At 39.9% G+C, this 27,925-nt stretch overlaps 1 protein-coding gene and 1 non-coding gene across 7 annotated transcripts in view; both read left to right on the plus strand.

Annotated features, from left to right (window-relative positions):
• Positions 1–27,925, plus strand: part of FRMD4A (FERM domain containing 4A) — a 681,483-nt gene that overhangs the window by 387,074 nt on the left and 266,484 nt on the right. The window lies entirely within an intron of this gene.
• On the plus strand, positions 10,423–10,498 carry TRNAV-GAC (transfer RNA valine (anticodon GAC)). Its single transcript has one exon. It is a non-coding gene; the product is annotated as a tRNA-Val (tRNA).

Here is a 27,925-nt window from a genome sequence, read left to right on the forward strand (position 1 = left end):
GAGAAGGCTAGGGAGGCTGGCTTCGGCCACAGGACTTGAAGAAGCTGACTGCCTATGGGAAACATCAGCCTCTGACCTTGTCCTCAGTTGACACTGCTCTGAGTGAATCACCAAGAAAAACATGAGTGGTAGTAGTATTTCTCTCCCTCTAACTCGTAAGGTCAAATGACTCTGGTGGCCAGAACTTCCATAAGTATCAAGTTGTTTTCCCATATTTATTTCAATCAAAGAGCTTTGCTGTTTGCTCTGCCAAAACACTGGACGTTCATACCTTGACAAGCCTTACAAGCCTGTATCCCTCTGCCGTTTAGAAAGTACTTCATCTATCAGGACATTGAGTTATATTTTACAGCCAAGGTGATGAGATGGAAAAATCTTCTTGCTGCCAGGATAGGAAATCTGATTTAACACAGGTTCTATATCAACTTCCTCTGTGGCCATCCCGCTGAAAGACATGCGCACCTCTGGAAGTTGTCAGGCAAGATGGCCACTGCAGTGCCATTGATAATGCTTGTTGTTGTTGGCTCCACGGTCATTCAAGGGTTTGTTCCAGTCTATATTTAGTCATGCTTGCTATGAAATTAGGAATACTTTTATATCATTGACATTTGACACATAGACATTTTTCTGGAGGGAAAAAATAACATTCAAGCTCTCACATTAATGTTGGGAAAGTACAGTCACCCTCCCCCTCTTCCCCCAGAATGTAGCAGTTTCTAAAGTTGGAGCCAGGGACTAACCAGCCAGAAGTTTATATTACAAATAAATCCCACTCTTTATGCCAAGGAAGTATGTCAAGAGGCTGACAGTTAAACTGACCAAGCCAAAACATTTCCTGAAAAATTAAAATTCCCAAATAATTAATTACTTTTTACCTGATAAAAATAGAAGGCAAATTGAGTTGGCAATCTCATGGTAAAATAAGTAGATCCAAAGTGTAACTAAAATCATATGGTGAATAATTTTCAAAACTTCAAATGCTCTCCAGGTTGGTATCTCTGGATCTCATTCTATGTTGATTAATTCCATGAGACTCTGAACAACTTGAATTGCACAGTTAAGACCAGAGTAAAATCTCTACAGCTGTTTGTGTGGTTTCCCGTTCCCATGTAGCCACCACCTTCTCCTACGCCAGGGTTTCCTCAACCCTGGCACTATTGACATTTTGGTCCAAATAATTCTGTGTTGTGGGAGCAGTCCTGTGCATTGTAGGATGTTTAGCAGCACCCCTGGCCTCTACTCACGAGATGCCAGGAGCACATCTGGAGTTGTAGCAATTAAAAATGTCTCCAGATGTTGCCAAACGTTCCCTGAGGGTGGAGGAAGGAAGCAAAGTCACCCCCTGTGGAACCACTTTGTTAACCACTCTGTGCTTAGGACAAAGCTTTGCCAAGAATCAACCTGAATTTGTGCTGGATGAATATATGGTATCATGATCTTTTGAGACTGTGTAAGAACAAAACAAAATTCAGTGCATTGACACCACAACAGGGGTGGTTTCTGAGCACAAGAAAAACTTTTCTGATATATTAGTAATGAGATATATTCAGTGCCACTCTTTGAAGGTCTTTAAAAATAAGATTAGAAGACTATTTGTAGTAGATTGTTTAGGTAAGGACACATAAATAGAATAGAATTTCCTGAAAGTCCTTTTTCAAACTTTTTGTTTGGTTTCTTTTATTTTTAACAAAAAGGATATGCAGAAAGGCATATAATTATACAAGAATACAAAGAAAAATTATTTCACAAGAGGTATTTTTCTTCTTCAGCTGAAGAAATAGTCATACAGGGGAGGGAGAAACAAGAACGTGCTTAGATGAGAAACAGTGGAGAATGAAATGGAGAGAGTAGTAGATCATTCATAGCATAATATAACGGTTACAATAAAGAGATCTGCCTACTAATAAATGTTTCAGAGCACACATGGTACTAACTGTTCTTCCATCCCTCTCACGGGAAATGGCTTTACAGATTAAAGAGCATTTTAAATTTTAATTTCAAGTCCTTTTTGTTTCCATTTCAGTTTTATTAATTTTCATCATAAATATTAATTTATGAGCACCAATACCCAAAGGGCCTTGACATACTATCTCTCAAAAGTTAATGACTATCACTACCACATGTAACCAAAAAGCAGTGTGAGTGTAAAAGAACTGACCATTTCTTTACTCAATTTGAAGCAGATCTAAACCTAAAACACACCATTCCTTATCCGTGATCACATTCAAAGGGACAACACCCTAAATACAAGTAGGACACTGGAAGGCTTGGCACTGGGATGAGGGGAGGAGTTGTGGTTTGGGGTTGCATTGTTTACAGATTGAACCTAAGTTGTTTTTTAGTTTATCTGCTCACTATTGTTTTATCTTGTCCCTTTCTGCTTTATTAAGTACATGAGAATGGGGTTAATTATTTCAGATCCTGCGGGAAGCACCTTTGTAATCAGAAAAAAAACAGGTTTTTACAACCCACCTGAGTTTATGATGATCAAAATGAGTGTTAGTCTTTCCTCTTTCCAAAGAGGTTTAGCTTCTAGGGCTGGCAAGCACTTGATGCTTTCCAGGAATAAAGAGGATTTCTCACCAAAAGGTTTACAAAAACGTCCCCTCTAGAGAGGACTTGGACAAACTCTGGTTTACAGGTGTCTTTCCACCTTGCTGGGAACTGAAGACTCCTTTGGGCAGCCCAGCCAAAAATGCTATTGGTGCCTGTCTAGTCATGGGCAGCATTTAGTAAATGGATCAGCTGCAGCACAAAGAAATGTCAAAACAATTTATTTAAAGGAAAAACCTCAGTTTCTACATGAGTTTGCATAAGTGATGAAAGTGTGACAAAATGAGGAAAAAATTTTAAATCAAAGTGTAACATAGACCCTCACATCTTTGGGATTCAAAGGAACCCAAGCATCCCTGGTTCCACCCCTCATTTACAAGGAAAACCATTCTAGTCTGCCCAATGTGCATGGGTCACTGAGCCAAGGAGCCCAGTGGGGGGCTCAGACTCTAGCTCTGGGTCATTCTCGGAATATCATCCACCAGTTGGCATCACTTCTAGAATGAAGGTAGCTGTTTTAGTCTTGAATTTGCACTGTTCTCTTTATAATCTGATATCAAATTCTTTACAAGATAGTTATGTGGTCTAATTTTAGTTTATCTATCTATTTAGCATTCTAGTCTAATACTAGACATGTAAAAATGTTCTGTAAGTAATTGATAGCAAAAGAACTGGCCTTTTTTGTTTGTTTGTTTAAGTGAAAGGAAGGGAAATAGAGAGACAGAGTCCCACATGCACCCTGACCAGGATCCAACCAGCAACCCCCATCTGGGGCAGATGCTCTGCCCATCTAAGGCTGTGGTCACAACTGAGCAAATATTTTAGTAACTGAGGCAGAGGCTCCGTGGAGCCATCCTCAGTACCTGGGGCAAACGTGATAAATCAACCAGCCATGGCTGTGGGAAGGAAAAAGAGGGAGATAGAGAGAAGGGGGTAGAAGCAGATGGTCGCCTCTCCTGTGTGCCCTGACTGAGTATCAAACCTGGGAATTCCACACACTGACCTGAGCCAACTGACCTGAGCCAACTGACCTGAGCCAACTGGCCAGTGCAGGACTAAACATTTTATTTCAGCAAATGTGTAGTGGAAAAGCTTATACTCTGAGGAAGCTTCTGTATTTACCAACAGAGATATAAGTGGGAATACTCAGCAAAATTTGTTTTCTTCTGTCCTTTGGTCAATGATCGTTAAAGGAGTCATTTCTCCAATTTTTGAAAGCATTTGCAAATGGTTGGCAAGGAGAAACCTGTTTTTCCAGATATAAAATTAGGCTGTTAATTTAATAAATTAACAAGTAAACGAATAAAGGGTATCCCCAGATATTTATTGAGGGAAAGAATTCAGACCTTTCTCCAAGCTAATATCTACATGTAATAAATAGTTCTCTGTTTGGCTGGCTAGCACAATTAGAAGTTAGGTTGTCTATACCTTACTAGAATTTGTTCCTTGTTCTAGCTATCATTTGACTTAGATATAATAAGAAATAAGATGAATGTGCCCCCAAAACCCTACCCTTTCTATCCTGCTTCAAGGCTCCCATATTTCTCACCACCCACAAACTATCATCATCAATGCTTTTTAGGCACAGAACTCATATATTTCCTTCCAAAGTGTGAAAATTTAATTAACCCTACCTACAGGTGCTTGCCAAATCCTGTAGCACTTTTTTTTTTTTATCAAGTCTTCTAGATCTTCATTCATAACAGTTTCAATGCTTCTTTACAACCTTGGATGATTCTGGCTGTTGCTATTTTCTGCATACTAATTATGGAGCTGTCAAGGATACTATGTTTCCTGGCATTTACAGTGTTGATATTTCTATATTTTGCTCAGTTACTCCCAGGGTTGGGCTTGGCTGTTAGTAAAATGAGCTTCTCTTTCTTGTCTCTCTCCATCTGCCCACCATTCTTTGGCCAATTCACTTGTTGTCCAAATCTTTGGAGACGATGGGTCCTTTCTCCTTGTGCCTGAATGACCACAGGAAAATAGATGTAGGACATATGCAACATTCATTGGCCACAATCAACCAAAATATCAACAAAAATCATGAAACTTCTCCTTACATTGAAAAACTGGGAGGGAAAATTTTAAATGTAGACAAATCTGAGTTTTAAAAGTTTCTAGTCCCCTATTACTATGTTCTGTATTGGTGCTGCCTGGTTATGTTTGGAATGTGATTTCTATTATGTATTAAATTTAGAAACCCCTCACTCTTCAAAATGTAGTAAGAAATCATTTATTTTTAATTACAGTGGATCAGACCAATTACTTGCTTGAAAATCCCCATACCTGTATATTAAAATGTGTCGTCCTCTATTATTCTGTGTAATATTCTTAATTTCTTCAGATAGACTATAGGTTCTTTGAGAGCAGGCCTTCTAGAAATAGATGGGGGTCTTAGATGAGTCTAAGTTCAAGATGAGCCAAGAGTGATGCCTAAAGGTTAAAGGAAATAACACAATCTAAAGCCTCATTCATAGAAACATGGGGAGAATAAACCAGACTGGCCGGCCTGCTCCATCTGGACTGTGCTGTAACCTCTGCAGAGTGACCAGCTAATTAGAACTTTGAGAACCTGTAGTTTTCCCAGAAGAGGTTTTTAGTTGATAAAAGTTCTGGAAACCATGTCTTACGAGAAACACAAAGAGTAGAAATATTTAGTCTAAAGAAAAAAAGACACAGGGAGGACAAGATCAATTCTTTTTTTTTTTTTTTAGAGAGAGAGACAGAGACACACAGAGAGAGGGGGACAGGCAGGGATAGACAACCAGGAAGGGAGAGAAATAAGAAGCAGCAATTCTTTGTTGTAATGCCTTAGTTGTTCATTGATTGCTTTCTTATATGTGTCTTGACTGGGGAGGTGTGCTCCAGCAGAGCGAGTGGCCCCTTGCTCAAGCCAGTGACCTTGGACTCAAGCCAGCAATCTTGGGCTTCAAGCCAGTGACCTTTAGGCTCAAGCAAGAGACCATGGGGTCGTGTTTATGATCCCACACTCAAGCCAGTGACCCTGCGCTCAAGCTGAATGAGCCCACACTCAAGCCGGTGACCTCGGGGTTTTGAACCTGGATCCTCAGCATCCCAGCCTGAGGCTGTACCCACTGTGTCACCTCCTGGTAAGGCAAGATCAATTCTTAATTAGTTAAAATTCATTCATTCATTCAACTGTCATTAAAAACCATTTTTTGAGCACCTCCTCTTTGCCAGGGAAGAGATACCAAGAGCAAAGAACAAAGACTGGGTTGCTGCTTTTGCAAACTTATAATTAGTGGGGAGTGGGAACCAGACAAAAAGGTTTTTCTAGGGGACAAGAGTTTGAGTTAGGAACGACTTCTCTACAATTCTTTTTGGAAAAGAAGCCATTTGCTTATCTGTTTTTCTTTTATTTAATATTGAGAATAACTGATATTTAACATTATGTTAGTTTCAGGTGTACAGTATAATGATTTGATATCCATATATATCATGAAATAATCACCACTATATAAGTCTAGTTAACCGTTATCACACAAAGGTAAATATTTTTTTCTTGTGATGAGAACTTTTAAGATCTATTCTCTTAACAACTTTCAAATATGCAGTACACTATTATTATCTATAGTCACTATGCTGAACATTACACTGAGAGACTTATTTATCTTATAACTGGGAGTTTGGAGTTTGTGCCTTTTGACCCCTTTTACTTTTTTCATCTACCCCCTACCCCCTGCCTCTGGCAATCACTAATCTGTCCTCTGTATCTATGTAATCATTATTTATTGATAGATTCCACATATAAGTGACTTCATACAGTATTTGTCTTTCTCTGGCTGACTTATTCATTAGCATAATATCCTCAAGGTCCATTCATGTTGTCACAAATGGCAATATTTCATTCTTTTTAGGGCTGAATAATATTCCATTGTGTGTGTATATATCAAAGTTTTTTTTCTTTTTATTGATTGGTTTTAAAGAGACAGAGAGAGAGAGAGAGGGAGAGAGAGAGAGAGAGAAAGAGAGAGAAGCATTCACCTGTTGTTCCACTTAACTGTGCACTCATTGATTGCTTCCTTTATGTGCTCTGACTGGGGACCAAACCTGCAATCTTGGTGTTTGGAGATGATGCTCCAACCTGCTGATTTAACCCGCCATTGCCTTATCACGGTTTCTTTATATAGTCATCCATTGATGGTCACTTAGGTCATTTCTATGTCTTAGTTATACTGTAAAGAATGCTTCAATAAATATGGGGGTGCACATATCTTTTTCGATTAGTGCTTTTATTTTCATTGGATAAATACTCAGAAATGGAATTGCCTGATCACATGGTAGCTCTATCTTTAACTTTTTGAGGAACCTCCATACTGATTACCACAGTGGCTGCACCAATGTACATTCCCACCAGCGTACAAAGATTTGCCTTATTGGGTTTTTTTTTAATTTATTTACTGATGAGGGAGAGAGAGAGAGAGAGAAACAACAATTTATTGTTCCACTTATTTGTACATTCATTGTTGGATTCTTGTATGTGCCCAAACCTGCAACCTTGACATATTGGACAATGCTCCCACCAGCTGAACTACCCAGCCAAAGCACCTTATTATTTCTTAATTTTGGATCTTTATGTTCTTGTTTAACTGCATTTTTGTCTTTCAAACACAGTCATTTATATCCCAGTGTAAAATACTTGGTGATGGCGGCCACAGTGCAGGTTCTAGAAGCATTCAGCTAGCACTCGGGGTCAGCAAAGGCCCTAACTGCTGACTGAATGATGTGGTGGGCTCTAAACTCTGAACTGTGAGGGGTACAGGAAAATGACTCGGCAACCTGCATCATTATAAGAGGTCCTCAGGAGCACCATAACGTGTAGGAAAGGAGAATGGGTTTGGTTAGTCCTGGGGTGAAGCTCCCAGTTGGCTGGAGCCATCCAAGTCCTAAAGACCATGTGGAATTTTATAAAAGGCCCCAAGTAGAAGGACAATGCCCTGGGATCTAGTCCTGCTGTGGGACCTTGAGAAACGCATCAGTCTCTCCAGATTTAGCTCCTTTCCCGGCAGAGTGTTGATGGACTGAATTATCTTAAACCTCCTTTCCTCATTTTCCTCTAGTGCCTCATGTCTGAAGTTAAAATTTTAGAATGTTTCCTGGGACCAGTAAGATTTAGGTGAAGGACCGTTGCTCTGGGATTCTATGGCAATTAAAGGGCCAATTTACCATTATTTTTAACTCAACACTGTGATGTCAGGTAAGTGTTCTTTCGCTCAAACATTTTCCTCTAAAGCTGAAACTCTCTCTCTCTGTCTCTTCCCCCCAGCCCTTTTGAGAATGACTAAAAGTGATGCTCTTTTTTTTTTTTTTTTTTTTTTGTGACTGGGTTTTACAATAGATTAGAGAGAGTCGTCTATACCCTAGAAACAAACTGTACCTCACTGAGAATACAACCCACAGACTGTCTTAACCAACCCCACAGGCACCAACTGGCCTGTAGAGCTGTAGGCTTCCCTTCTGATTCCTTGGAATATTCACACAGGACAAGTAACCCCTGTGGCTTATCTAGGAGAAACCAGCATTATCAGGCACTCAGTGGAGAAGTTGGATAGTGGCAGGAGCCTATACTACTGTCACTCATCAGCTCTTGATTGCAGTCTCAGCCAGAGCCACACAAGGCAGCGAATCCAGTGCACCGGCTCTGATGAAAGCAGGCTGCAATGAGTAAGGGAAGAAGTATCGGAACCAGCCTCATGAACACTCGGCTTTGCCTGTTGGAATTTAGCTGGAAGTGCTCCACAGACACACAATTCTGGGCACTCGTCAAGTCATCTCTGTCTTCTTACTAAGTTGGAAGTGCTGCATTAACGCATATCTCTTCTTTCTGGAAAGTCTCTATGTCCTGAGATGGAATAATAATTATAATAATTTTAGCAAATATTATCTACATGCTTAATAAGAACCAGGCTCTGGCCTGTGTGATTTTCATGAAATATCTCATTTAATTCCCACAATGTTATGAGGCAGATGTTGTCCCCATTTAATGAATAAACAAACTGAGGCACAGACAATTTAAATTAATTTTGCCTCATCTCAGAGCTAGTAAGTGGCATGGCCAACACTCAAACCCATAGAGCTGACCCCGGATCCTGCCTCTTTACCGCTATACCTTACTGCCCTATGCCTGCTCAGAATTCAAAACTGAAGTTATAAAGGTTTGCATAGGTTCACACTTGGGAATGCCTTAAAGCTAATATCAGGAACTAAGCCTCTGGCTGTGGGAGCTCTGTTCCCCTCCCCTCTTTTTATTCTGGTGACAATAGTAGGCCAAGCGCCAGCTGTTACCCCTGTTGTTCTGGGTTCTCCATCCATTAGTGACTAAAGTTCTCATCTTTATAAATTGGTTTCACCTTAAATTGCCAACACTTCTCTCCAAACTTTACCACTGAAAATCATAAAGGTGAGTCACTCCTATGAAACCTTAATAGTAACCCTAGACATGGACAGACTTGGGCCAACAGGTTGCTTCTGCACAGGTCCCAGCTCTCACAGAGGGTGTCCAGAAAGGATGCCTGCAGCTGGAGCGCAGGGTAGTCTCCAGCAAGAGCTCATCCAGGAGAACATATGAAGAAGTTCTTCTACATGACCTGCTAGTCATTCCGTCTGGAAAAAGAAAGGCCTCAACACATTGTGAAACCTGGGGCTGTCACAGTTACTACATGGTTACGGGAAATTTACATTTTGTATGTCAAGTGGTACTTTAGCTTAAAAATAAAACATTGCTGCTGGCTGCCATCCCACAAATAATTTGGAACTCACTGTGCAGCCAAGCACTCTACAAATAATAAGGAAATAACAACCTGAGGATAAAAAAGATGGCTTGGCACAGGAAGACACGGGCCCCAATCATGTCCAGTTACTTTGGGACCAATTTCTACAATGCTACCAAATGCTCAGTCACACTTGGAGCAAACTGGAGGTCCTACTAAATTAAAAATTCCATGTCACATTATTTTAAATAGGCCTCCTGCTTCTCATTATTCTGACACACATCTCTGAAAAAGCAGAAAGATAGGGACAGGGGAAATGGAGAAAGTCCTCCATGACTTATACCCCCTGGGCCTTCTGAGCAGTGTGTTCAGCTGGCCTTGGGGCAGATTGAGCCAGGATGGGCCACGATTCCCAGCAGTTCCCCATCTCTTGCCCAGGGACACCTCCACATGACCTCAGAGCAGCCTGTAGCCAGCCTCTGTGCCGTGTGAAATCAGATCAAGCTATTAAGGAGAATATATAATCTCAATTTATCACCAGAAAGAAATGAAATGGCAATATTAAAATAAAAATGTTAAAACTGCTAGTCTCCTAGAAAGAGTCTATATTTTTTAATTCCATGAATTTTAAAATATCGTGCATCAGCTCTGGCAGATGGGCTCAGGCGTAGAGCCTCAGCCCAGCATGTGGAAGTCCCAGGTTTGATCCTGGCCAAGGCACACAGGAGAAGCACCCATCTGCTTCTCTACCCTTCCTCCTCTTCTTCTTTTCTATCTCTCTCTTCCCCTCCTGCAGCCAAGGCTCCATTGGAGCAAAGTTGGCCTGGGCGCTGAGGATGACTCCATGTCCTCTGTCTCAAGTTCTAGAATGGCTCCAGTTGCAATGGAGCAATGCCCCAAATGGGCAGAGCATCACCCCCTGGTGGGCTTGCCAGATGGATCCCGTTTGGGCATATGTGGGAGTCTGTCTCTGCCTCCCTGCTTCTCACTTCAGAAAAATAAAAAAAAGAAACAAAAAAACAACAACAAAAATAACACGTGCATCTGAGTCACTGACCTCATCCCGAGATTTAAATGCTGATTCAAATACTTGTACAAATAGTTTGATTTCCATTATTAGAATTCACAGTTCAGGGCCCTGGCCAGTTGGCTCAGTGGTAGAGCGTCGGCCTGACGTGCAGAAGTCCCGGGTTTGATTCCCGGCCAGGGCACACAGGAGAAGTGCCCATCTGCTTCTCCACCCCTCCCCCTCTCCTTCCTCTCTGTCTCTCTCTTCCCCTCCTGCAGCCGAGGCTCCACTGGAGCAAAGATGGCCCAGGCGCTGGGGATGGCTCCTCGGCCTCTGCCCCAGGCGCTGGAGTGGCTCTGGTCGCAACAGAGCGACGCCCTGGAGGGGCAGAGCATCGCCCCCTGGTGGGCAGAGCGTCACCCCCCGGTGGCGTGCCGGGTAGATCCCGGTCAGGCACATGCGGGAGTCTGTCTGACTGTCTCTCCCCATTTCCAGCTTCAGAAAAGTACAGAAAGAAAAAAAGAAAAAGAAAAAAGAATTCACAGTTCAGGATTTTTTTTTTAAGTAGAAGAAAAACACTTAATTTTGAAATCAACTAAAGATATATTACGTATAAGCATCCTTTTATATTCTGGCTGTGCTTCTACTTTTTAAAATAGATCACTGAGATATAATTTTTTTATTTTTTTTTTTTATAATTTTATTTTTTTTAATGGGGTGACATCAATAAATCAGGATACATATATTCAAAGATAACAAGTCCAGGTTATCTTGTCGTTCAATTATGTTGCATACCCACCACCCAAAGTCAGATTGTCCTCTGTCACCTTCTATCTTGTTTTCTTTGTGCCCCTCCCACCCCCTATCCCTCTCCCATTCCCCCCTCCCCCCCGTAACCACCACACTCTTATCAATGTCTCTTAGTTTCACTATTATGTCCCACCTACGTATGGAATAATACAGTTCCTGTTTTTTTTTCTGATTTACTTATTTCGCTTCGTATCATGTTATCAAGATCCCACCATTTTGCTGTAAATGTTCCGATGTCATCATTTCTTATGGCTGAGTAGTATTCCATAGTGTATATGTGCCACATCTTCTTTATCCAGTCATCTATTGCTGGGCTTTTTGGTTGTTTCCATGTCCTGGCCACTGTGAACAATGCTGCAATAAACATGGGGCTGCATGTGTCTTTACGTATCAATGTTTCTGAGTTTTGGGGATATATACCCAGTAGAGGGATTGCTGGGTCATAAGGTAGTTCTATTTTCAGTTTTTTGAGGAACCACCATACTTTCTTCCATAATGGTTGTACTACTTTACATTCCCACCAACAGTGTATGAGGGTTCCTTTTTCTCCACAGCCTCTCCAACATTTGCTATTACCTGACTTGCTAATAACAGCTAATCGAACAGGTGTGAGGTGGTATCTCATTGCCGTTTTGATTTGCATTTCTCTAATAGCTAAAGAAGATGAGCATCTTTTCATATATCTGTTGGCCATTTGTATTTCTTCCTGGGAGAAGTGTCTATTCATATCCTCTTCCCATTTTTTTATTGGATTGCTTGTTTGTTTGTTGTTGAGTTTTATGAGTTCTTTGTATATTTTGGATATTAGGCCCTTATCTGAGCTGTTGTTTGAAAATATCATTTCCCATTTAGTTGGCTTTCTGTTTATTTTGTTATCAGTTTCCCTTGCTGAGCAAAAACTTCTTAGTCTGATGTAGTCCCATTCATTAATTTTTGCCTTCACTTCTCTTGCCATTGGAGTCAAATTCATAAAATGCTCTTTAAAACCCAGGTCCATGAGTTGAGTACCTATGTCTTCTTCTATGTACTTAATTGTTTCAGGTCTTATGTTTAGATCTTTGATCCATTTTGAGTTAATTTTTGTACAGGGGGAGAGACTGTAGTCCAGTTTCATTCTTTTGCATGTGGCTTTCCAGTTTTCCCAGCACCATTTATTGAAGAGGCTTTCTTTTCTCCATTGTGCGTTGTTGGCCCCTTTATCAAAAATTATTTGACTATATATATGTGGTTTTATTTCTGGACTTTCTATTCTGTTCCATTGGTCTGAGTGTCTATTTTTCTGCCAATACCATGCTGTTTTGATTGTCGTGGCCCTATAATAGAGTTTGAAGTCAGGTATTGTTATGCCCCCAGCTTCATTCTTTTTCTTTAGGATTGCTTTGGCTATTCGGGGTTTTTTATAGTTCCATATAAATCTGATGATTTTTTGCTCTATTTCTTTAAAAAATGTCATTGGAATTTTGATAGGAATTGCATTAAATTTGTATATTGCTTTGGGTAATATAGCCATCTTGATTATATTTATTCTTCCTAGCCAAGAACAAGGTATATTCTTCCATCTTATTATATCTTTTTCGATTTCCCTTAACAATGGTTTATAGTTTTCATTATATAAGTCCTTTACATTCTTTGTTATGTTTATTCCTAAGTATTTTATTTTTTTTGTTGCAATCGTGAAGGGGATTATTCTTTTGAGTTCCTTCTCAGTTGTTTCATTGTTGGCATATAGAAAGGCTATTGACTTCTGTATGTTAATTTTGTATCCTGCGACCTTACTGTATTGGCTTATTGTTTCTAGTAGTCTTTTTGTGGATTCTTTGGGGTTTTCGATGTATAGGATCATATCATCTGCAAAAAGTGATACCTTTACTTCTTCTTTTCCGATATGGATGCCTTTTATTTCTTTGTCTTGTCTGATTGCTCTGGCTAGAACCTCTAATACCACATTAAATAAGAGTGGAGAGAGTGGACAAGCTTGTCTTGTTCCTGATTTAAGGGGGAAAGCCTTCAGTTTAGTGCCATTTAATATGATGTTAGCTGATGGTTTATCATATATGGCCTTTATCATGTTGAGATATTTTCCTTCTCTACCCATTTTGTTGAGAGTCTTAAACATAAAATTGTGTTGTATTTTATCGAAAGCCTTTTCTGCGTCTATTGATAAGATCATGTGGTTTTTGTTCTTTGTTTTGTTGATATGGTGTATTATGTTAACCGTTTTACGTATGTTGAACCATCCTTGAGATTCTGGGATGAATCCCACTTGATCATGATGTATTATTTTTTTAATATGTTGTTGTATTTGATTTGCTAGTATTTTGTTTAGTATTTTAGCATCTGTATTCATTAGAGATATTGGTCTGTAGTTTTCTTTTTTTGTGCCATCCTTGCCTGGTTTTGGTACGAGGGTTATGTTGGCCTCATAAAATGTGTTTGGAAATATTGCTTCTTCTTCAATTTTTTGGAAGACTTTGAGTAGAATAGGAACCAAGTCTTCTTTGAATGTTTGATAAAATTCGCTGGTATAGCCGTCAGGGCCTGGACTTTTATTTTTGGGGAGGTTTTTAATGTTTTTTTCTATTTCTTCTCTACTGATAGGTCTGTTTAGGCTTTCTGCTTCTTCTTGACTCAGTCTAGGAAGGTTGTATTGTTCTAGGAATTTATCCATTTCTTCTAGGTTGTTGAATTTAGTGGCATAAAGTTTTTCATAGTATTCTACAATAATTCTTTGTATATCTACGGTGTCCGTGGTGATTTCTCCTCTTTCATTTTGGATTTTGTTTATATGAGTTCTTTCTCTTTTTTCCTTGGTAAGTCTTGCAAGGGGTTTGTCAATTTTGTTGATCTTTTCAAAGAACCAGCTCCTTGTTCTATTAATTTTTTCTATAGTTTTTCTGTTCTCTAATTCATTTATTTCTGCTCTGATTTTTATTATCTCCTTTCTTAGGCTGGTTTTGGGTTGTCTTTGTTCTTCTTTTTCTAGTTCCTTAAGGTGGGAAGTTAAGTGGTTCACTTGGGCTCTCTCTTGTTTGTTCATATATGCCTGAAGCGATATGAACTTCCCTCTTATCACTGCTTTTGCTGCATCCCATAGATTCTGATATGTCGTATTGTCATTTTCATTAGTCTGTATATATCTTTTGATCTCTGCACTTATTTCTTCTTTGACCCATTCATTTTTTAAAAGTATGTTGTTTAGTTTCCACATTTTTGTGGGATTTTTTTCCTCTTTTTTGCAGTTGAATTCTAGTTTCAAGGCTTTATGATCAGAAAATATGCTTGGTACAACTTCAGTTTTTCTGAATTTGCTGATATTGTTTTTGTGGCCCAACATATGGTCAATTCTTGAGAATGATCCATGTACACTGGAGAAAAATGTATACTCAGTCACTTTGGGATGAAATGTCCTGTAGATGTCTATCATATCCAGGTGCTCTAGTGTTTTGTTTAAGGCCACTATGTCTTTGTTGATTCTCTGTTTGGATGACCGATCTAGAGCCGTCAGCGGTGTATTGAGGTCTCCAAGTATGATTGTATTTTTGTCAGTTTTTGTTTTAAGATCAATAAGTAGCTGTCTTATATATTTTGGTGCTCCTTGGTTTGGTGCATATATATTAAGAATTGTTATGTCTTCTTGATTCAGTGTCCCCTTAGCCATTATGAAATGGCCATTTTTGTCTCTAAGTACTTTTCCTGTCTTGTAGTCAGCATTATCCGATATGAGTATTGCTACACCTGCTTTTTTTTGGATGTTATTTGCTTGGAGTATTGTTTTCCAGCCTTTCACTTTGAATTTGTTTTTATCCTTGTTACTTAGATGAGTTTCCTGTAGGCAGCATACAGTTGGATTTTCTTTTTTAATCCATTCTGCTACTCTGTGCCTTTTTATTGGTGAGTTTAATCCATTTACATTTAGTGTAATTATTGATACTTGTGAGTTCCCTATTGCCATTTTATATCTTGCTTTCTGTTAGTTTTGTGTCTTGTTTGATCCTTCTCTTTCATTTTTCTATCTTTTGTTTTTATTTGGTTGTATTCCATACATCTTTCCTCTGTTGCTATCTTTTTTATCTCATGTGCTTCTGTGGTGGTTTTTTCAATGGTGGTTACCTTTGAGTAATGAAAAGGGTCCCTACCCTGTTCATTGTAGCGAACTATTTTGTGAGTACTTTTGCACTCCATCGTCCTTTGCTACTGTTAATCTCCGTCTTCTCCCCCTCTTTCTTTTTGTTGTTGTCACAGTTTAAATTTGGTTTTATTGTGTTCTTCTTGGAGCTTTTACTTGTGGCTCTGTTTTTTTTTGTTCTTTGTATCTGATTGGAGAACCCCCTTTAGTAATTCCTGGAGTGGGGGTTTTCTGATGATAAATTCCCTCATCTTTTCTGTATCTGTGAATGTTTTTATTTCTCCTTCGTATTTGAAGGATAGCTTTGATGGGTATAGTATTCGTGGCTGAAAGTTCCTCTCTTTCAGGACTTTAAATATTGGGGTCCACTCTCTTCTAGCTTGTAGAGTTTCTGCTGAGAAATCTGATGATAATCTAATGGGCCTTCCTTTATATGTTGTATTCTTCTTTTCCCTGGCTGCCTTGAGAATTTTTTCTTTGCTGTTGGTTTGTGTCAATTTCACTATGATATGCCTTGGAGTAGGTTTGTTGGGGTTAAGAAAACTTGGAGTTCTGTTTGCTTCTTGAACTTGAGGCTTTAGTTCTTTCCACAGGCTTGGGAAGTTCTCATGTATTATTTGTTTGAGTATGTTCTCCATTCCATTTTCTCTCTCTTCACTGAGATATAATTTTAAATCCTGAATACAACTCAGTTGAATTCTGAAAATGGACTCTAAAAATGATACTAGGAAAAATGTCAATTTTACTTCTTATGACCCCTAGCTTAATTTACATGTTCTAAAAGAACATCCAACTCTGCCAAGTACTTTAGAATTAAAAGATCTAATTGTGTTCACTTTCCATACATTGCTATGAAATTACAGTCTTCAGTACTGATGGTCTCTCCACATATATGGAATTTATAGGGTCTTTGCATTCATAATCATGTTATCCTCAATTTTAAAAGAAAACAGCTTGATGGAAACAACTAGACTCTCTTCCTGATCTTTTCCTGCTGGATTGGGTATTTTAAAACTATCTTGCTGATCCTTGTAGAACTTGTATCCAGGTAAAAGAAAGAACACAACTGAACCCAAGTGAAATGAAAAATTTTTATTTCTTGAGTACTGCAAGAAAAATCAGATACCAATGTATGATTCAATAAACTGAAAATAAATCTTCACACAGAAATTCATAGGCAGACATGAATTTAGGGTAAGTCTAAAGTTATGGTCAGAATATTTGTGTCTTCATAAAATTTATGTTTGGAAAATTAATGCCTCAGAGGCCTCAGAGAGCTCTCTTGCCCCTTTCACCAGGTGAGGACCCAGCAAGAAATTAGCCATGTGCAACCTGGAAAAGTGTCCTCACAAGAATCTAACCCTACTGGAACCCTGATTTTAGCCTTCCAGCCTTCAGGACTGTGAGGAATAAATTTTTGTTGTGTAAGAGCTGCCCAGCCTTTGGTATTTTATGATAGCATCTCAAACAGACTAAGATAGCTAAGTTCTAGAAACATTTCCTATATCATAGAATCATTCTTACTGAATGGATGGTTTTGTATTCTAGTGGAGATAACAATGATATTTGGGATTCACTGTAAGTAGAAATTATAAGTTGAGATTTATAATGTACTCTTAGGCTTGGAAGAACTTAACCATGCATCTTCTTTGCAAAGGTCGAGGATTCGATAAGTAAGAATAAAGATAGATATTGCCTCCCAAAGTGACCCTGCGGTAGCTGTTCTAAAAGTATCTGGTGCTTGGTGGTACCTCCGGATGTCTTGTTTCACTTCATCCTGTGGGTCCGTGTTCACCTTGCCTCGAGCATGTTGTTTTTGTCTGTGTAAGGAAATTGCCTAAGTAGAAGGGGACACATGAAAATAGGCATGCTCAGGGAGCTCTGAGTGAGGCTGACTTCCTCTCTTAACGCTAACTGTTCCGACGACGATGGGTAGGTCACAAAGGAACTGACGTGCTTTCTGTGAGTGTCTGGGGGAAATGGCATTAAGAAGCTTACAAGTGAATATACAGGCTTCTAATCATTAGCTTTGACTTCTAAATTGCTGGTTGACTATTGGCACTACTGTTGTGTTGGGTTTTTTTCCCCCTATGGATTGGAATTGCTTTGGCATTAATCAATACCTATTACAAAAAATAGCCTTATACATTATCTTTGCACTCCCTTCCCCTGTACCTAGAGGGGTCCAGACAGGATTATTCTCTACAATAAAAAAATCTCAATTGTCTGGACCAATCTGGTTGCAAATGACCCTAACAAGAAGCTTTACACTGACTCTCCAGGGTCTGTGTTCATGATTTGCCAGAGCAGGTTGAGAGACATTTCAGGTATATGGCTTTGCTGGCTCCCTTGTTCTATTTCTTCACATGACTCTCAGTGAAGAAAGCAGACATGGGTCAAAATTGAATACGTGCTTTCGCTATGGTTTTCTAATCTCTGTAGCCAGGAATTTCTTTGAACCTCATAAAGGGAAGAAATGCAAAGTTGATTTCTGTGAGCAACACATTTTTACCATGTACCGTATTCAATCAACCAAATAAAATCAACCAGATAAATTTACTGATTGGTAACATAAAATTACCTACAGAAGGGAAACTTTATACTAGAAAAACTTTCACTGCAATGGAACATTTCATAGTATTATACTAAAAATGGATTTTAGTATTATAGTTTAGAGAAAGAAGCTAAAATTAAAGAGCTCTGGCATTCTCTCTCTGACACAAATTAACTTTCCTAGAGAAATGGATGGAATACACAAAAGTAGAGAGTGGAAGATGATCAGTGAGCTTGAATATTTGCATACAAAAGTAAACTTAGAGCTCTGGCTGGTTGGCTCAGTGGTAGAGTGTTGGCCTGGCGTGCAAGGGGTCCCAGGTTTGATTCCCGGCCAGGGCACACAGGAGAAGTGCCCATCTGCTTCTCCACCCCTCCCCCTTTCCTTCCTCTCTGTCTCTCTCTTCCCCTCCCACAGCAAGGCTCCATTGGAGCAAAGATGGCCTGAGCGCTGGGGATGGCTCCTTGGCCTCTGCCCCAGGCAGTAGAGTGGCTCTGGTCTCAGCAGAGCATCGCCCCCTGGTGGGCAGAGCGTCGCCCCCTGGTGGGCGTGCCGGGTGGATCCCGGTCGGGCGCATGCGGGAGTCTGTCTGTCTCTCCCCGTTTCTAGCTTCGGAAAAATACCAAAAAAAAAAAAAAAAAAAAAAAAAGTAAACTTAGAGTCAGCTTTTGGTTGACTGTAAAAATTGTGATTAGAGGAAATTCTTCCTATGATGTCTGTTTTTCTCTATCTTTCTTGCCCAGTGGTCAAGTTCAAGACCCATTATTGGTGCACCCATTGAATCTGAATTCTGACCAGTGATGAGATTAGTCCCAATCATCCCGTGATCTCTCAGTGACTGAAGACTCTCGCCAATTGTGTCACAATGTCTGTGCAGCCTACTAAATAAATACTCAAACTGCATACTGAATTAAGTCATTCCTTTAAATAATGGCTGTTGAGAACCCATTATAAGCCAGATACTCCTCTAAACACTGGATATAAAGCAGAGAACAAAGCATGCCCACTGTCATGGAAGTTCCATGTTGAAAGGAAATAGGGAGACAGAAATAAATAAATCTGTACAATGTCAGATGATGAACAATGTTGTAAAGAAAATAAAGCAGTCAGAAGGACAGACAATGATATCAGGGAAAAGGATGTTGTTTTGGATGGTGATCAGGAAAGGATTCTCTTTGAGAGAAATCCTACATGAATTGAGAGACTTTTTCCGAGGGAAGGGAGTTTCAGGCAGATGGAATAGCAAGTACGAATGGCATAGAGATCGGAGCATGGCTTGTCCAGTGACAGGAATAAGAGAAGGGAGAGAGAAAGAAAGTGGGAGGAGATGAGTTGGAATAGAGAAGGTATTTCAAATAATGTTGGGTTTTTGTTTTTGTTTTTTTTGTTTTGTTTTTTTGCTGATGTATGCACTTCGGACATTATTCCAAATTAGATGGAGGGAGTCTTGGAGAAATTTGGGCTGAGGCATAATGTGATCTGGCTTATGGTTTTAAGAAGTCGCTCTGACAGCTGCCTGGACAATATACTATCAAAGGCCAAGCACTGTAGCCCAAATTGGTTTTCATTATTCCCTCACTGGCCAATGTAGGAAGTATGTTCATAAGACTTGCAAATAATACAAAATGGGAAAAAATAATAGAATTAAGATGTAAAAACATTTATCCTTGTCTTTTAAAACCCAGCTAAATAGCAGCTTGCACTGGAAAGTTTTTCCTGCATCCCCCTGCCCCCAGCCATACCTTACATCGCCCCCATGCATAAACACACCCAGGTGGTACTCCCTTAATGTTGGCATACGCTTCGGGCATCATGTTGCTCTAGAACTTCAGAGTTTAGTCATATCTCTTCCCTTCAATACTGAGCCATGCTTAAAAATTGGAAGATAGTGCCTGACCAGTGGCGGCGCAATGGATAGAGTGTCGACCTGGGACGCTGAGGTCCCAGGTTCAAAACCCCGAGGTTGCCAGCTTGAGCACAGGGTCACTGGCTTGAGCCCAAAGGTTGATGGCTTGAAACCCAAGGTTGCTGGCTTGAGCAAGGGGTCACTGGCTTGGCTGGAGCCCCCCAGTTAAGGCACATATTTAGATAGCAATCAATGAACAGCTAAAGTTGACATCAACTAGGAGTTGATGCTTCTCTCTCTCTCCTCTCTCTCTCTCACTAAAAAAATAAATTAAAAAATTAACAACAAAAAAAGAAGTAGTTTATTCACCTCCCCATTTCCCAGACTAGCACACAGTAAGGATTTAATAAAATTTCTTCGAATCAGTGAACTCTTTAGAATGTGTTAGGACTGATTTTCAGCAATAATATAAAATATATCAAAAATCAACTGTTTATGTATAAAATAGATAAGGCTCACATTTCCAATAGTTTAGGTTTAAAAAATTGGCATTTAGAAGATCTTGAACTTAGTATGAGGCAAACTGAGATATAGCTGCTTTGAGAAATATATAAATTGATGAAGCCTTATGATCTAAGCAGGTTGGGCCATTTGCTAATCAGATCAAAAGTACCATATGGGAACACCTGATGTTGTGCTAACACACCTGGTTTGGATTTATGTGTGTGTGTGCTGGTACACGCCCGTGTGAGCAGAAAAAACATGATCTCCTATTTCACCAGAAATAGATTTAGGCAGAGTTTAAATCGAGATTGTGATACCTGTACTTTGGGAGTAGAAAAGTCCATGCCCAGGAACCCCTGTCTGGTGGCTGGTGCATTTTGTTCCTAGACATTTTAACTTGGCCTTGGGGTTTGCCAACAGCTGAAGATGTACCCTGTAGAATCCCCTGAGATGAAAGGGAAGACCCGATTTAGTGAAATATCACCTTCGAGGAAACATGTACGGAAGCTTCTAAAACTCAAATAGATGGATTTTTTTTTTTTTTATAAAATTGCACCCTAGAAAGACTCACTCAGATAGACCTCCCATTATAGAGTCTTCCACCACACTATTCTGTTTCCAAGGTGTGAATTCCTTGTTATTTTTTAATGAAAATACTTGATTATTCTAGGCTATTATTATGGATGAAATACATTTTCTTACTTTTTACAGTCATAATTAAACCAAAAGAATGAACTACTAACAGTTAGTTATAATACTGAATTGCAAACCACTTCTACTGTTTGAATGCCGTCTATTTATTACTGGCAATAACTGGAGTCTGAAGAAGTCATAAATAGACAGACATGGCAGAGACAGCCAACATTTCCGCCACATGCCTCATTGTAATGATTCAGTTCTGTGTCCTAAAGAGAGAGGAAAAAAATTATGAAGTACTGAACTTGTTTGTTTCTAAATAATTTTTAACTGGCATCATGTGTTTCTAATTGTATCTCATATTTTGGCTTTTCTAGTCAGAAGCAGAGTGATCTAGTAATTACAATAATCATAAAAGAGGAATTTTGCCTACTACTTTAAGTCAAGCTTTGAGGAAAATGGGAGCTACTTATTTATTTATTTGAGAGAGAGAGGACAGACAGAGACAGGAAGAAAGAGAACTGAGAAGCATCAATTCATAGTTGTGGCACCTTACTTGTTCATTGATTGCTTCTCATATGTGCCTTGACTGGGGGACTCCAGCCAAGCCAGTGACCCCTTGCTCAAGCCAGCAACCTTGGGCTCAAGCCAACAACCTTTGGGCTCAAGCCAGCAACGATGAGGTCATGTCTATAATCCTATGCTCAAGCCAATGACCCCACGCTCAAGCTGGTGAGCCTGCACTCAAGCAGGTGACCTTGGGGTTTCAGAATGCAAATCAGAATATTAATAGAATATATTTTATTAAACACATCTCTATGCTCAAAATTCTATATATATGTGCAATCCTCATGGCAACCTTATGAATAGGAAAGTGAGACTGAGAGAAGTTTAGAATTCAGCCTTTGACTATACAGGTAGTAAATTGTTTACCTGTGGTTCAAACCTAGGTATAAAATCCAAACTGTTAGGATTATCTTCTTGGTGTTTTTGGACAGGAAGGTGAATTAATTTTTTTTTCTTTAATTTTTTTAAGTATGAGGAGGGGAGATAGTGAGACAGACTCATGCATGTGCCTCAACTGAATCTACCTGGCAACTCCTGTCTTGGGCTGATACTCAAATCAACTGAGCTATTTTTAGTGCCTGAGGCTGACTCTCAAACCAACCAAGCTATCCCCAGTGCTGAGCTCCAATCCTCAAACCAACTGAGCCAATGACTGCAAGAGGGGAAGAGAGAGAAAGGGGGAGAAGGAGGGTCAGAGAAGCAGATGGTTGCTCCTCTTGTGTGCCCTAATCTGGAATTGAACCTGGGAAGTCTATATGCTGGGCCGATACTCTATCCACTAAGCCAGCCGGCCAGGGCTAATGAAGAAAAGTGAATCTTCACACTAGTTTCAACATGCTATGTAGATGGATAAGGAAGGTCCTGCCCAAAGATGCAGCTTGAATCTTCCAAAGCCCTTCAAGGACGAGGAGGAGAATCAGACATGTGACTGTGCTAAGCACTAGGATTATGTTGAATATAGAGGGAATCCAAAAAAAAAACTGTTGTAAAAGTACAACCAAGGATTTTGCCAGGTTGGGAAACCGGGGCTAGCAATGACTCAGCGATGCCTGTCACTGGATGGGCCTCCTGGAGAGACCTCCATGTGTCTGCAGAGTTCAGCTTGGGGTGGGGATAATTTTGAAGACCAGGGGCAGCTGGGAGCAGCAATCAGCAAAAACATCACCTAGTTGAATAGAACCTTTGGTGGTTCCTTTGACCTCCCCTTCTACCAGGAACCAGTTCTGAGACTCCTCGCTCTGAACCCTTAATTGATCAGTTTCTGCTTTGGCTCGAAATTAAGCTTCCTTGCAAAGGACATGCTTTGGTGGCCTTGGGGACAGATTCAAATTCATCTCTTTCTGGGTTTGGATTTTTTACACGTTAATTAATGTTTCTGGGCCTCGATTTCTTGGTCTATCAATGGGAATTAATACAGTCATGCTCTGCTTCATGACAGGGATACATTCTAAGATGTGTATCCTTAGGCAATTTCATCATTATATGAACATCACTGAATGTACTAACACGAACCTAGGTAATATTGTCTACTACACATGTGGGCTATGATAAACCACCGTCATCGGCTGAAATGTTAGCAGCGCATGACTGTAATACCTACTATGCAAGGGTTAGAAATAATATAAATGATATGCCTGGCACCAATCAATATATAATAGCTGCTATTATTATTATCTGATAGCAATTTAGGGTATAATCATTTCCAAGGGCTTATTTCCTTTGTAAAGAGTACGGGAAGCTTGGTCCTAGCAGTCGTTAGAGGGTTGTCCCAAAACAACTAAGTTGTGATTCGATCCCCGGTCAGGGCACACACAGGAAGCAGCCAATGAATGCACAACTAAGTGGAACAACAAATGAATGCTTCCCTTTCCCCTCCCGTCTCTTTCCCTTTCTCTCTGTCTCTAAGAATCAATCAAATTAAAAAAATTAACTCTGGCTGGATAGTTTGGTTGGTTGGAACGTCATCCTGAAGTGCAGAGGATGCTGGTTCGATTCCCGGTCGGGGCACATGTAGGAACTGCTTGATGTTCCTGTCTCTCTGTCCCTCCCTCCCTGTTTCTCTCTCTCACTCTAAAATAATAATAATAATAATTATTATTATTATTATTATTATTAATAAAAGAGTACAGGAGGCTTTCCCTGAAGATTTTAAAGATACTTTCCTTTCTCTCCACATTATATCCTTTCTTCTACAGAAAACACAAAACTAAAATGGTCCCCAGGCATCCAGGCCTCAGCTTAGGCTCAACTTCATGCCACAGTGTTGATTTGCCTTGCTCTGAATTTTTGAGAGAGTGCAAAAGGGGGATGAGATAGGAAAAGAAACCTGTGAAGACATTTTCTAGACCACACGAGAGATGTTAAAAGAATATAAATTAAGTACCTTTGATTTCCAAAAGCAAACATCAGAGTAATTTAGAGTTCACTAAGTAGGGACTAAGAGGAGAGATAAACAGGGCATGCATCTCAAGGTAGAAATGACACCTGCTGGATTAGTAAATGCTCCCATTAAACCTCAACGAGCACTTTTAGGAATCTGCAGAACATATTGCAGGGTTCCCAAAACTGGGCTTTGATGTTTGCATTGTGACATCGCAACTGACTCCAGCTCATTTAGAAGAGACAAAGCCAGCTTACAGTTTCAGACTGACTATAATTTAGGCTGTCTTTATTAAGACAGTTATATGAAATTGCATATAAACACTGGTCAGTTGCTGTTCTCGTCCATCACAGATGCTCTTACTATATTTTTAATTAGTTGGATGAATTTAATTATAAAAATCTATTGGGTAATTATCATAATGCTTGGCCCAAGAAAAGTAGTAAAGCAAAAGTAAATACCCCATGTACAGATTAACAAATTTTGAGGACTTTGGAATGAAATAAAAGTCTTCAAATAAAACTAAGCAAAGCATTGCCCTAATTTCTGATCATGAGAAATCACCAACTGAGTAAAGATTACAGACATGTGCAGATATGGTTATAATAGAGTACTGCATGTAAAGTTATGCCTGGGCTGTCTTAGAGTGCCAGAGAGGAATCTCTGGGAGGGTGGCCAGGAGGATGAGTGTAGAGAATGAGGGGAGCTGGCCAGGGGAAGGGGAAGGGGAAGGGGCAGGGGCAGGCCTTCTGCCCAGAGGCAAAGTGTGAGCAGAAACAGAATCAACAGGGACTTGCATGAGTTTCTCATTTGCTGGGGGTTGGGGGAGAGACATGCCAGCAGGGAAGAGTGTGTAGTAAGGCTGGACAGGCAGGAGGCCCCTGTTTATACCTAGGGAATAAGCAAAGGAGGCCAGAGACCATGCAGAGTCTATTTCCTGTCATGCCCCTGTCCTAACCAGTACCTACTGAGGAATATATACCTGCCAAGGAAGGACCTTTGGCTTTACCCCAGGTGCAAAGGAGATTTTTTTCCCAGAATGAAGCAACATGGTTATATTTCATTTTTGATATGGAGGTCACCAATTAGGAAGAGTTTCCATCAGAATTAAATTCTTAAAACTACAATTCTACATGTGAGGATATTCATTCATTTTATTTATTCTTTTAATGAATATCTATTGAATGTTCACTATGTGCCAGGCACTGATCTAGATTAAGGAGAGTCAGCAATAAACAAAACAGACATAAATCCCTGCTCTCCTGGGAGAGACAGGTAATAAACAAACACATAAGTAAAATACAGCCATATTGTCTGTGAGAAGGTGATAAGGACAGTAGGAAAAATAAACCAAGGAAGAGAGTAGAGAGAGGGAAGCAACAGAAAGGGAGGATTTACTATTTTTTAAGGAAATGATCATAGGTCACTGCGATTTTTGGCATCTAAAAATTGAGTGACAGTTATGATAAAGAAATAAAACTTAGCTCCATTCCTCTCTACTGGAAAAAAAAAAAAAAAAAGAACAAAAGAAAGATGGTCAGAAATGATCTCACTAGTAAAGTCATGTTTGATTGGAGACCTGAACAAGGGCAGGCTTGATTCCTGCTGACACCTGGGGAAGTGCAAAGGCCTGGGGCCAGATACACCCCGGGAAACAGGGAGGACCACAGGGAGGCCAGGTGCCTGGAGCAAAGTGAAGACCTACTGGTAGGAGAGTGGTACTAATCTGACCAGCAGCAGCCTCACCTGAACTTGTTAGAAAAGAAACTTCTTACACTCCTAACACAGAGCTATGTATGAACCAGAAACTCCAGGGGGCACGAGATGGTGAGACCCAGCATCTGTTTTGATAGCCTTCCCAGTAATCCTGATGCTGGCTTACGTCTGAGAACCAGTCTTAGAGCAGGTCCCAACACTTCTTTTCTCCCTAGAGTTTCTTTTCTAGATAATCTAATCAGTTTCTCTAGGTTCAAATGTCTTAAGTGTATAGTGTTAGGGAGGAAAAAGCTTTCCTTTACCCTTCAGGTTCTTCAGGGTGGTCTAAGAACCAAATGCCCATGACACAGCATAATAGGAGAAAATCAAATTTAATTACATACATACATAAGGAGGTCTCATAAAAATGAGGACCTGAAGAAAATGACCAAACAAGCAACTTTTATACTTTTTATGCAAGGAAACAATAAATTTGTGAGTATTTGACATGACAAAGAAACTTAGGTTTGGGTGCTTAATTAGCAAGGAATCTAGGTGGAGTTTGTGCTTTGGATAGTAAATTAGTAAAAAGTAACAAGGTTTGTTATACAGGCTTCTCTGCCCTGAGTTCTCTATCTCTGGTAATAAGAATGTCTCTCTTTCCTCCTGGTGCAGGAAGGGTACTTTGCCCACGAAAGATTTATTTCTTGCTCTCAGAGGGACAGAAGGAGTTTCAGAGTGCCCTTTACATACCAGCCACTTTTTAAGTAACTTTAATTCAAAATAATCACTGTGTTACTTTGGCATATTTGGGGGAAGCCTGCCACTGGAAATCCCCAACATTTATAATCTTCCACTCACAATCTCTTTGTGACTTCTATCTAATCTTGTATATCCAATCCCCATCTCAACAAATAGCCTAGCCAGCTTCCTATTTGGTGAAGTCAGAACCCTAGAAATATGCTACACTGAACTCACCTTGTTTATAACATGGATTATAACAAATTCTTTGCCATTATAATTTAGAGGTAGGTGTGATTCATATTTGGTGGCAGGAGAAATCATCCCATCACAAGGCGTCACTCCATGACAGCTTCCAGCCCCATCTAACCTCCAAGAAACTGACTTGCCTTTTCTCCCTAAGGGACGGGAGCCTGTGTTTGTTAAATCCTGGAGCCGTTCCTCCCACACTGACCCATCATTTTAATACAGTCTCTTTTTTTTTATTTAGTGAATTATGTTTACATAGATTCTAGGGTCACCCCAAATGCATCCCCCTCCCCCATATTCCCCTCAACATCCCCCTTGCCCCCCTCCCTAAAACGCCCTCCCCCCTTCCCTTCAGGTTGATCCCATCCCCTTTCCCTCTGTCCTCTTTCCCTCTGGTCCCTTTGATCCCTCCTCTGTCTCAATTCCATTCCTCAGTTCTCATTGTTCCTTGGATTCCTCAAATGAGTGAGGTCATATGATATTTTTCTTTCTCTGCCTGGCTTATTTCATTCAACATAATAGTTTCCAGGTCCATCCATGTTGTTGCAAAAGGTAAGATTTCCTTCTTTTTTATGGCCCCATAGTATTCCATTGTTTATATGTACCACAGCTTTTTAATCCACTCATCCACTGATGGACACTTGAGCTGTTTCCAGATCTTAATACAGTCTTGTTACTTCCTTGAGAGGTTGATTGATTGATGTCACCTGCATAGAAGACTTCACACTCATAATAGTTATAGTCGAAAAGGGAATATTTGCTGAAATTTATTCATTCAATTTCACAAATATACTGCTCACAAAAATTAGAGGATATTCTATTGCTTCGTATTCATTTTGAAATATACCCTAATTTTTGTGAGCAGTATATTTCCATCTTAGCTCCCCTTTTATAATGAAGTAAAGGTTAAACAAATAATGAGTACTGAGTTCCAGCCGGTAGACACTGTGCTAGGCACTATAAGGCATGTGATGCCTCCAAATACTTGTCAGTTGGAAGATGAGTGAGGATTAACAATGCAAACTCTGAAGTCAGACTGCCCGAGTTTTGATAATGGGCTGTTGCCTGCTTATCATCTGGAGGACAGTAGATGGGTCATAAAACCTCTCCCGGTACTTTCATTCCCTCCCCTGTCAATGTCATTACTAATAGTACCAACCTCAAAGGGCTGTTGAGAAGATTAAATAAGTTGTTGTATGTAAAGCCCATAATCAGTATCTGGCACTTGGTAAGTGCCAACTAAGTGTTAACTAGTTATTAATATATTTTCTGAGTAAATAAACAGAAAAGGTTTGGAGAGAGAGCTAACCTATGTATTTGAGTGCACCTGTAATGAACACCAATTCTATGGTGTTCACTGTAATAAAACTGCTCCCAGGGACTCCAAATTACATTAATTAGCTTGTGGTGTTTTGATTGATCCTTCTCTGTGTTTCAGAAAGATTTGCCCTGGGTTTCTGTTGCCATGAGTTGAGGCAGTCTAAACCATGATTCCCAACCAGGAAAGAATGATAAGCAATA

This window comes from Saccopteryx bilineata, chromosome 5 (assembly GCF_036850765.1).
Source record: "Saccopteryx bilineata isolate mSacBil1 chromosome 5, mSacBil1_pri_phased_curated, whole genome shotgun sequence".
Classification (NCBI taxonomy): Eukaryota; Metazoa; Chordata; class Mammalia; order Chiroptera; family Emballonuridae; genus Saccopteryx; species Saccopteryx bilineata.